The sequence below is a fragment of the Talpa occidentalis genome, unplaced genomic scaffold (assembly GCF_014898055.3).
Source record: "Talpa occidentalis isolate TD23 unplaced genomic scaffold, MPIMG_talOcc4v2.1 talOcc4.4, whole genome shotgun sequence".
In the NCBI taxonomy this organism is placed as follows: domain Eukaryota; kingdom Metazoa; phylum Chordata; class Mammalia; order Eulipotyphla; family Talpidae; genus Talpa; species Talpa occidentalis.
The window spans coordinates 100,437,087-100,449,649 of record NW_023604295.1 but is presented as its reverse complement, the minus strand read 5'-3'; the positions used below and the strand labels follow the sequence as shown (position 1 = coordinate 100,449,649).

The window sequence follows — 12,563 nt, the reverse complement described above, 5'->3', positions numbered from 1 at the left end:
CAAGTACTATATAAAAGATTACGGTTGTATCAACAGTATTTCCTAATTAATAGGTAAATTTAATGTGATTCAAGTTAGCATCTTAGTGTGCATCATTATTTGGAGTTTTCTTTGATGTGGTAGGGGACAAGAGCGTAGAAAAAATTTTAAATTAAAAAACATTTAAAAAATTTTTGTACTGAGGTGTAATTATATGCAGTAAAATGCACAAATCTTAAGTTATATCTTGATAAAATTTTATAAATATATACTCACACACACATTTTTCAAGATGAAAATACAAAGTATTTCCAGAACTAAAATAAGCTCTTTATATTCCTTTCCAATTAATTACCATCCAGGCACAAATGGTATCACTATTTTGAAATAGTTGGCATGTTTATGGAATTCATATAAATATTATCATATTTTGTGTCTGATTTCTTTCCAATTTTTAGCAATGAGATTCAGCCATATTGTTATGTATATCAGAAATCTTATTTTTGCATCACTGGTTAGTATTTCACTGTATTAATATATGACTACTTATTACCCATTTCTCAACAGATAGATATGTATGCTGTTTTTATTATAAGGATGTCATAAATAAAAACTGTATAGAATATATGTTATTTAAACATCTTTTGATGGGCCTAAACATCCTTTTTCTGTAATTTGTGTGTGTATGTGTCAGTGTGTGTATGAGTTAGTATAGGGTTGTACATATAACCACAAGCAAACTTAACAGAGAGAACAAATGTTATTAACACCAAGTAGAAATTCTGGAGCTGAAGAACACAATGAATGTACCAAAAAGCTCAACAGAGCATTTTAACAGGAGACTTGAACAAGTTAAAGAAAATCAGTGAGCTAGAACACAGATAAACTTAAGTTACACAATGAGAGGTACAAAAAGAAAAAAAATGAATAGCAATTTAGAAAGATTACAGGAGCTATGGGATACCATCAAAAGAACTAAAATACATACAGCTGGAATTCCAGGAGGAAAGAGAGGCAAAAAGAAGCAGAAAAATTATTTAAAGAAATAATACTAAGATCTCTAAACTTTTGAGGAGATTTGGACATTAAAGTTCCTGAAGCTCATAGGTCACTCCAAAGTTTCAATCTTAAACATTCTTCTCCAACAAACATAAGAATAAAACTGTATAAAAACAAAACAAATAGAATATAAGTCAACAAGAAAAAAATAGTAATGTTCTAAAAGGGAACCATGAAAGGCCATCAACGAGCCCCTCAGCACAGATCTCACAGGCCAGGAAAAAATGGAATGCCAACAAACTTCAAAAGAAAGAAACAGCCAACCAAGAAAACATTACCTAGCAAAGATGTTGTTTGTAAGTCAAAGTCAAAGAAAGACTTTCTCAGTGAAAAATCAAAATCAACAAAAAACTATGAACCAGAGACACTTTTTGGGGGGTGGGGGACGGGAGGGGAGGGATTGGGGTCAGAATGGGGGGGTTGCAATTGTATGGGGAATATAAAAATAAAATTTATTATTTAAAAAAAAAAAAGAAAAGAAAAGAAAGACTTTCTCTAAAGAACAAAAGCTGAGGGGATCTATTACCACTAAACCTGCCTTTCAAAAACTCCTCAGGGCCTCTGTGGTGGCCGAAGGGTTAGGTCTCAGTGCTACCACCATGACAGTCCACCTCAAGGGGCTGAGTTCAATCCCTAGTCAGGGAGCTAACCAATATGGCACAACAGACCTCTCCTGTTTCACCTACTACTCCCCTTAACAGTGTAGATCTGCCTGTTCTGCTCCCTACTCCGTCTCTGGTGAATTCTCTACCCCCTGCCCCCACCACTGGCCTACACCCCAGTTCTATGCAGAAATAAATCAATCTTTAAAAAAAAAAACCAAAACACTAAAACTACCAAGTTATTAAAGTTGAAACAAAAAGACACTAATTAGTAACATGAAAACATGAATGTATACAATACACTGTAAAGGTATGCATATAGTAAGAGTCACAACTACTACTATTATTATATGCTCACTATAAAGGTTAAAGGACAAAAGCATTAAAAATAGATATAACTTTAAATTTGATGATGGTCCACCACAGAAAAAGATGTAAATACTGACATCAAAAACAAACAAAGATAATAATAAATGGGAAGACTAATATGATAGTTTTTGTATGCAAAATTACTTTCAGCATGAAACACTGTTATCAAGTAATAAGAAGTTTAATATAAAACTCACAGGAAACCAAAAAAGAAAATTCTGTAGCATAGCCAAAAAGTAAAGAAAAGGGAATCAGGGTCTCCCCTGGTGGGGCAGCAGTTGAGTGCTGGGCTGCGAAGCTGCCCACAGCCTCTGCAGGGCCGGTTTGATCCCTGGCCTCCGGCAAGGGTCCCATATGATATGACAGACCTCTCCTGCGGCGCCCGCTACTCCCCTCAGCAGTGTATTTCCTTACTCTGCCTGTTCTGTTCCCAGCTCTGGCTCTGGTGAATTCTCTCACCCTCCCGTGCTTCTGAATGTACCCAGTGCTTGTACAAATAAATAATCTTTAAAAAAAAAAAAGAGAGAGAGAAGGGAATCAAAGTAAACCACTAAGAGTCAACAATTACAAAGGAAGGCAGCAAGAAAGGAAGAAAAATAGTAACTTTAAAACAGTTAGAAAACAAAGAGATGGCATTAAAAAGTCTACCTAGCAATCATTACAATAAATGTTAATGAACTAACATTTTAGTTATTCTCCAATTTATTTGATTCTCAATGAAAAGGCACAAAGTAGGGCCTCCCAGGTGGCGCAGCAGTTGAGCGCTGGGCTGCGAAGCTGCCTGTAGTCTCTCCAGCGCCAGTTCGATACCCGGCTACTGGGTGAGGGTCCCACATGGTGTGCAGATCTCTCCTGCTGCCCGCTGCTCCCCTCAGCAGTGTACTTCATCAGTCTGCCTGCTCTGCTCTCCGCTCTGACTCTGGTGAAGTCTCTCACCCTCCCATGCTTCTGACTATATCCAGTGCTTGTATAAATAAATAAATAAATCTTTAAAAAAGAAAAAAAAAAGAGTAATAATCTTTAAAAAAAAAAAAAGGCACAAAGTAGCTGGAAGAGTTAAAAAAAAAAAAAAGTCCAGATGTATCTTCATTTCTAGAGACTCACATACATTTCAAGTACACACAGAAGTTTAAAGTTTAGAGATGACTAAAATTATTGCAGGTGGAAACCAGAAGAAAGGAGTGGTAGTTATTTTAATGACAGACAAGATAGGATTTAAGCCAAGTAAGTAAAAAAGAGACAGATAATCACTATATAATGATAAGAGAGCTAAATATCAAGAAGATGTAACAATCATAAGCACATCTGCGCACACCATTGTAGCACATAAACATAAAAGTAAAATTAACCAAAAGACACAATTATACAAAAATAGAGGGTAATTTAATCCTCACTTTTGAAGAGATAGATTATCCAAAGAAAAACAACAAGGAAATGGTGGGCTTGAAACATACTTAAGACTAAGTGAAACTGATAGATACATACAGAATATTGTATCCAACAGCAACAGAATATACAGTACTGTCACGTACACATAAACATTTTCCAGGAGAAATCATATACCAGGTCACAGTATGAATTATAACAACTTTAAGAAAACTGAAATTAAACTAAATATCTCTTCCAACCACAACAGCATAAAACTGGAAATCAATAACCCAAGTAAAAATGGAAAATTCGCAAATACGTAGAGATTCAACATGATCCTGAACAACAAAGGTGTCCAAAAGGAAGCAAAAGAGTAACTAAGGAGGAAAAAAATCAATTTAAAATATCTTGACTAATGAAAATGGAAGTCAATATATCAAAACATATGGTATGCTGCAAAATCAGTTCTGAAAAGAAATTTTTACAGCAAAAAATGCCTACACTAAGAAACAAGAATCATCTCAAATAAAGAACCTCACAATATATCTCAAAGAACAGGACAAAGAACAGACTATGTCCAAAACTACCGAAAGGAAGGAAATAAAGATTTAAGCAGAAATAAATGAAAAACCAAAGAAGCAAAGATCAGTGAAAACAGCTATTTTTTTCAAAGTTAAAGAATAGGTGATATACCATTAGAATTGCTAAATCAGAAAAAGAGATTCAAATTTAAAAATGAGAGACATTACAATTGATATTACAGAGATTCAAAGATCATGAGATGCTACTATGAATAATTATATACCAGGAAAGTGAATAACCTAGAAGAAATAGACTAATATTAGAAATAAAATCTAGTAAGACCGAATCATGAAGAAACAGAAAATCTGAATTGGCCAATAATAACAAAGGAGATTGAACCAGTAATAAAAAACTTCTCACAACAGGAGGCCTCCTTGGTAGTACAGGGATTAAGTGCTATCAAGCTATTGCCAGCCACCGAGCACAAATTCAATCTCGGGCCAGGGAACTAACACACATGGTGCACCAGAACTCTTCTGTCTTGCCCGGCTCCCCTCAGCCATGTATTTCAGTAGATTCGCCTGTTTTGTTCCCCACTCTTGTCTCTGGTGAATCCTCTCACTCCCTCACCTCTGGCCTGCATCCCAGTTCTTGTATGGATAAATGAATCTTAAAAACAAACAAAGTCTCTCCCAACAGAGAAGCACAAGACTAAGTGGTTTCACTGGTTCATTCTACCAACCTCCAAAAAAAAAAAATTAAAGAGGGAACCATTTCAAACTCTTTCTAAGGCCAACATTATCTTGATCTCAAAGCCAGATAAGGTCATTATTAGAAATATGCAGACCAAAATCCTGATGAATAGAAATGAAAAATTCTCAACAATAAATATTCTCAGAAGCACATTAAGGTGATCATTCAACATGATCAAGTGGGATTTATCTCTGAGATACAAGCATGGTTTAACTTAGTGAATCAACAAATGTGATACATGACATTAATAGAATTAATTTCAAAAATCTTATCTACAAAGGTGCAGAAAAAAAGTCTTTGACAAAATTGAACATCCTTTCATGATAAAAAACTATCTGACTCCATGAGGAAAGGAAATATAAGAGTTATAAGAATCCCAGAAAGAGAGGACGGAGACACAGGAACAGAGAAAATATTCAAGCAAATAACTGAAGATAACTTCCCAAATATGAAGGAGCTGAAATAGATATACAAGAAGCAAGAAGAACACCAAACTTCCATGATGAAGGGAAAAATACAGCAAGACACATAATAGTAAAGCTCCCAAGAATCCAAGAAAAGGAAAAAATAATGAAGCTGACAAGAGGGAAGAAACGGATAACATACAAAGGAAAACCAATCAGGCTGACATCAGACTTTCCGAAGAAATACTACGGGCAAGGAGAGAGTGGAGGGACATAGTCAACAGACTCTAAGACAACAAATGCCAAACAAGAATACTCTATCCTGCAAAGCTTTCCTTCCTCTATGAAAAAAAGAATAAGGACCTTCCCTGACAAACAGAAACTCTGGAATTTCATTATGACTAAACCCCCACTCCAAAAAATACTACAAGGAGTCCTAAAGCCAGAACCAACAGAGGGATGAATAAGAATGAAACAAGACAAAAAAACTTTTTAAAATAAATAAATAAATGAACCCAGAGAAAAGTCAAACAAAATGGCAAATACAAACGCAAAATATCAATATTAACTCTAAATGGACTAAACTCTTCAATAAAAAGACAAAGAGATGCAGGCTGGATTAAGAAACAAAATCCAACCTTTTGCTGTCTCCAGGAAACTCACTTAACTACAAAAGATAAAAATAGACTGAAAGTAAAAGGATGGAAAACAATCCTACAAGCTAACGGAGCAAAAAAAGAAGGCAGGAACAGCTATACTTACATCAGATAAAACATATTTCAAACCCAAAAAGGTAAAAAGAGACCCAGATGGTCACTACATTATGATCAAGGGGACAATACTTCAAGAAGAAATAACACTCATTAACATATACTCACCAAATGAAGGAGCAGCAAAATATATCAGGCAACTATTATCATCTCTGAAAACAGACATCAAACACATATGTAGTAGGAGACTTAAACACACCACTATCAACAATGGATAGATCAATGAGACAAAAAATAAATAAGGACATTTAAGCTCTAAATAAGGATCTATACCTCATGGGCATTTATAGACACTAGTGTTCTATAGACATTTAGTGTTCTATAGACATTTATAGAATACTAAACCCAAAAAAATCTGAATACACATTTTTCTGAAGCGCACATGGATCATTCTCCAGGATTGATCACATACTGGGACACAAGACAAACATCAACAGATACACCGAGATTGAAATCAGACCAACCATCTTCTCTGACCATGAAGGCATCAAACTAGAAATAAACCATAAAAAGAAGGCAAGGAACCCTCCTACTTCATGGAGATTGAAACCCACTCTACTAGAAGACCACTGGATTAATGAGGAAATCAAAGAAGAAAATAAAAAATACTTTGAGTTGAATGACAAGGAGGACACCAATTACCTAAATGTAAGGGATGCAGCAAAAGAAGTAATAAGAGGAAAATATATAGCAATTCAGGCTCAGATCAAGAAACAAGAAAAAACTCATAGAAACAACCTAATCTCATATCTCCAAGAACTAGAAAAAGAGCAACAACAACAAAAAAAACCCTAAAACCAGCAGAAGAAAGGAAATAATAAAAATCAAAGCAAAAATAAATGAAATAGAAACTGAAAAAAAATTCCAAAAGCTCGACAAAACCAAAAGTTGGTTCTTTGAAAAAATAAATAAAATAGCAAACCCCTAGCCAGGCTCACAAAGGAAAAACGGGAAGAAGCACAAATAAATAGGATAACAAATGAAAGAGGGCAAATCACAACAGACACTGCAGAAATCAAAAGAATAATCAGAAACTACTATGAACAGTTATATGCAAACAAGCTCAACAATCTAGAAGAGATGGACAAATTCCTACAACTTTACAACCACCCATAGCTAGATAAAGAAATAGAACACCCAAATAGACGAATTACAAGCAATGAAATTGAAGTGGTAATCAAACTCTCCCCAAAAACAAAAGCCCAGGACCAGATGGATTTACGAATGAGTTCTACGAAACATTCAGAAATGAATTAGTGCCTATCCTTCATAAACTCTTTCAAAAAATTGAGGAGGGGATAATACCAAACATGTTCTATGAAGCCAACATTACACTAATACCAAAACCGAACAAGGACAACACACCAAAAAAAAAAAACAAACCTACCAGCCAATCTCTAATGAACACGGGTGCCAAAATCCTCAATAAAATTTTAGCTATGAGAATCCAACAATGTATTAGTAAGATCATTCAACTGGATTTATTCCAGTTACACAAGGATGGTTCAACATCAGAAAATCAATGTAATCCCACACATCAACAAAAAGAAAAATAAAAACCATGTGACAATATCAATAGAGACTGAGAAAGCTTTTGACAAAGTACAACACCCATTTATGATGAAGGCCCTTGAAATTCTCAGGATACAAGGAACATACCTCAACATCATAAAGGCCATCTATGACAAGCCCATAGCCAATATCATTCTCAATGGTGAAAAGTTGAAAGCATTTCCAATAAGGTCTGGAACAAGACAAGGATGTCCACTCTCACCACTGTTTTTCAATATAATACTGGAAGTCCTAGCCAGAGCAATAAGACAAGAGAAAGACATACAAGGAATCCAAATAGGAAAAGAAGTCAAACTATCACTATTTGCAGATGATATGATAGTATACGTAGAGAACCTCAAAAACTTCACAGAAAAACTAATTTAACTAATCAGTTTAGTAAAGTGGCAGGATACAAAATTAAAAACACGCAAAAGTCAGTAGCCTTCCTATACACAAACAAAAAAAATCAAATACTTGGGAATAAATCTAACAAAAGAGGTAAAGGACCTATACAAAGAAAACTATAAAACACTGTTAAAAGAAATAGAAGAAGACACAAAGAAATGGAAAGACATCCCCTGCTCATGGATTGGAAGAATTAACATTATCAAAATGGCCATCCGACCAAAGGCAATTCACAGATTCAATGCTATTCCAATAAAAATTTCAATGACATTCTTCAAAGAAATAGAACAAATATTGATGAAATTCATATGGAGCCACCAAAAACCTCACATAACCATAGCTCTCCTGAAAAAAAGGAAAGGGAATGGAGGCATCACACTCCCAGATTTCAAACTTTACTACAAAGCCGTAATAATCAAAACTACATGGTATTGGAAAAAGAACAGACACCTGGATCAATGAAACTGAGTAGAAAATCCAGAAATAAACCCACAGATTTATAGTCAAGTAATCTCTGACAAAGGAGCAAAGAATATGTAATGGAGCAAAGAAAGTTTGTTCTAAAAAAGGTGCTGGGAAAACTGGGTTGCTACATACAAAAGAATGAAGCTTGACTACTGCCTCACACCATGTACAAAAATCAACTCAAAATGGATTAAAGAACTAGACCTAAGACCTGAAACCATAAAATATATAGAAGGAAATAAAGGTGAAACACTACATGACATAAACCTCAGTTAACATCTTTAAAGACTCATCACCCAAAGCAGTGATAGCGAAGGCAAAGATAAATAGCTGGGACTACATCAAATTAAAGAGCTTCTGTACAGGAAAAGAGGCAGTAACAGAAACAGACAAACACCCCACCAACTGGGAGAAAATTTTTGTACACCACACTAATGAAAGAGGACTGATCTCAAAAATCTACAAAGAGCTGAAGAGTCTCAAAAAAACAAAGTAAACAATCAAGTCAAAAAATGGGCAGAAGAGCTAAAAAGGAACTTCTCCAAAGAGGAAATGTTGAGTGGCCAACAGGCATATGAAAAAATGTTCAGCTTCTCTTGTAATCAGGGCAATGCAAATCAAAACTACAATGAGATACCGTCTTACACCAGTGAGAATGGCACATATTAAAAAAAGCTAGCAACAACGAATGTTGGCGAGGATGCGGAGAAAAAGGAACTCTCCTGCACTGCTGGTGGGAGTGCAAACTGGTCCAACCACTATGGAAAGCTGTGTGGAGATTCCTCAACCTGCTAAAGATGAGTTTCCACATGATCCACCAATTCCACTCCTAGGTTTTTACCCCAAGGACACAGAAACATTAATTCCAAAGGGCACCTGCACCCCTATGTTTATAACAGCACTATTTACAATAATGAAGCTTTGGAAACAACCCAAATGCCCAAAAAAGATGACTGGATCAAGAAGATGTGGTACATACACACAATGGAATATTACTCAGCAATCAAAAAAGATAAACTCATGCAATCTGCAGCAACATGGATGGAGCTAGATGGAATCATGCTCAGCAAAATAAGCCAGAAAGAAGAAGAAAAATATGGTCTCACTCATAGCAGGAATTTAGAAAACCTAAATTAGGTACCAGGGAAAAGACTAATTGTAATAATGTAAAAATCAAAATAAACAAGGAACTGTAAACCAGAGACACACTATTGGATGGTGGTGGAGGGATTACTGTCAAAATAAGGGGGGTGGGAATTGATGGGGACTGTAACCAAGATGAAAATGCATACATTGTGCAAAAATGAAAAATGATGTAAAAATATATAAAATTAAAAAAAAGTTAACAGAGGACTTTAAAATAAATAAATTAATTAATAAATAAATATGGAACAACACTAGGGTGACCACTCTCATCACTCCTTTTCAAAATAATTTCGAAAGTTCTAGCCAGAGTAATCAGAAATGGGGAAAAAAGGGCAGTCCAAAGTGTAAATGAAGGAGTAAAACTCTGTGTTTTCAGTTGTTCTGATCATATTATTTTCTTATAGACTGCAATAAAAGGAATCCAAAGAGTAAAGGAAGAAGTAAAACTCTGTATTTGCAATTGTTCTGATCATAGTATTTTCTTACAGACGCCACTAAAACTCTGCTAGACTAATCAATGAATTCTGTAAAATTATAGGATACAAAATCAACATGAAAATGCAAAAATAAACTGCAGAGGAAAGGATCTCTGCTCCAGATCCTATCTAGAGTACCCTTAGATTATTAACAAATTAACACCCCTAAAAGGTCTTAAGCAAATCACCATTCCCCCTGAGTTTCTTCGTTGACAAATCAATCATGGAGATTTACCAGGGAGATTCACCTGAATTGCAATTGGAGCCTGAATCAATGGGAGCCTGCTAAAACTCAGTTTTTATTTTTTAAGATACCCTTATAAAAACCCGACCCCAAATGCCAAGAGGGAGATGGTTTTTCTAGGGCATGAGTCTACTATCTCCCAGAAATACAAATTTTCTAAATAAGTTTTGGTTTCGTAACCCCAGCTCTTGCCTCTGTCATGTTTAGCTTTCAATTGGTGGCTGAGAGCCTAAGTCTTGACAATACACACAGATAGTTGTGCTTTATAATAAATAAAATTGCATTTTTATATTAAATAACTATTAGTAAATAGCAACAAACCAATGTGATTTTAAAAATGGGGCTGTGAACTGAATAGACAGTTTTCCACAGAAAACAAAAAGCCAACAAATCTATGAAAAGATGGTCAACAATAGTAAGCATCAGGGAAATGTGAATCTAAACAACAAAGAGATAATGACTATCATCAAAAAGATAAGTAGTGGACCTCCCTGGTGGCGCAAACAGTTGAGCGCAGGGCTGTGAATCTGTCCTCAGCCTCTGTGGTGCCAGTTCGATCCCCGCCAGCTGCAGAGCAACACACATGGCACGGCTGACCTCTCCTGTCTTGCCCACTGCTCCCCTCAGTAGTGTATTTCGTCTATCTGCCTGTTCTGTTCCCTGCTCTGTCTCTGGTGAATCCTCTCACCCTCCCGCACATCTGGCCTGTGCCCCTGGTTCTTGTATAAATAAATAATAAAATCTTAAAAAAAAAAAAAGATAGGTAGTGGTGGCAAAGGAAAGGCAAAAAGGGTACCCTTCTGCACTGTTGGTGGGAGTGTCAACTGATACAACCATGACTGAAATCAGTACACAGATTCCTCAAAAGAATTAAAAATATTACATTATGATCCAGAAATCCCACTTCTGGGTATTTATCAAAAGGAAGTGAACTCATGATCTTGTAGAGATATCTACAGTCCCACGTTCATTGCATCACTGTATATAATTGCCAAAATAGGAAACCTAAGTGTCCATTGATGAAATAAAATAGTGCCATTTGTGATAAATTGGGTAAGTTTTGATAGCACTGTGCTAAGTCAGACAGAAAAAGACAAGTAACATCTATCACTTACAGAGTAACACATTGCTTAATATAGGGATACATGTCCTTAATTAACTTTACTGTGTAACTGTCATAAATTGTCCTTATCAAACCTATATGGTATACAGCCTATCACATACCTCAGCTATATTACATAAACTACTACTTCCAGTGAAAATGGGGACCCCCAGTATGCAAGTTACAGGGCAAAAAGTTTTCCTTTTAACATTTTGTGCCTGGATCTTAGATGGAACGGTGAGGTGCAAGCAAAATGAACTAAAAATGTTCATCAGCTCATTTGTTAATTTTTCAGCACCGACAAGCTAACTGGTCCTAAAATGGTCAGGCAGGTAGGGTTGGGAACCCTGAAAAAGGATAGGCCAGCCTTAGCAACTCTGTTCCTGGCCTCTGAAGAAAGAAGACTCTGTTCCTACCCATCAAAGAAAAATGAAGGACTCTAATCCTGGCCTCTGATGAAGAAAGAAGTATCAGTAGGCAACCTCTGAAGAAAGAAGCACCTTCTAGCAATCGACCTCCAAAGGAAGAAGAGAGCTCTTTATGTCTGGGTCACTTTTAAGAGCCGTTAACCGCTTCTGATCATCCAGCACCATGTCCCAGTGGGCTACCTCCACTGCTCTCTGGTTCACTGTCCAGTGCTATCCATTCCAACCTTCAGATAGCATCGGTGGGCAGCTGTGGTGCCATCTCAGTGACCCCCAACTATGAGCACTTCCAGCTGCCACCATGGGTTGGACCCCGGCCCATTGCTTGCCAGCATGCTATAAGGTCCAGATCCCCATTGGTGAGACAGTGCCATCTTAGGTGAGCACCCTTTTGTTTGAGAAATCTGGACACTATGGACACTTATCTGGGGTGAGATAGCTGACCGCTTGTGCCTTAGAAAGTGTTTCCCCTGGGGCCTCCCTGGTGGTGCAGCGGTTGAGCACTGGGTTACGAAGCTGCCCACAGCCTCTGCAGTGCTGGTTCAATCCCCGACCGCAAGCCAGGGTCCCACATGGCACGCAGACCCTTCCTGCCACCCACTGCTCCCCTCAGCAGTGTATTTCGTCAGTCTGTCTGTTCTGCTCCCTGCTCTGGCTCTCACTCTCCTGTGCTTCTGACTGTACCCAGTGCTTGTATAAATAAATAAATAAACCTGTCCAAAAAAAAAAACAAAAAAACTGTTTCCCCTGTTGGTTAAATAAACCCCATTGTTGCTGTTTTTTAGAAAGAGTGGTCTTGCAATTGTGCATGCAGGTAAAAACTAGACAATGACCTGTCCTCTATTCAGAATGGTCCTTTGGCCTGCAATGGCACCCCCACAGCACAGCACCACATCTTTGAGGGCTCATTTCTAAAAGCA

General features: G+C 36.7%; 1 protein-coding gene across 1 annotated transcript in view; it reads right to left on the bottom strand.

The window, feature by feature from the left end:
* Positions 1-12,563, bottom strand: part of STAG1 (stromal antigen 1) — a 462,478-nt gene that overhangs the window by 294,241 nt on the left and 155,674 nt on the right. The window lies entirely within an intron of this gene.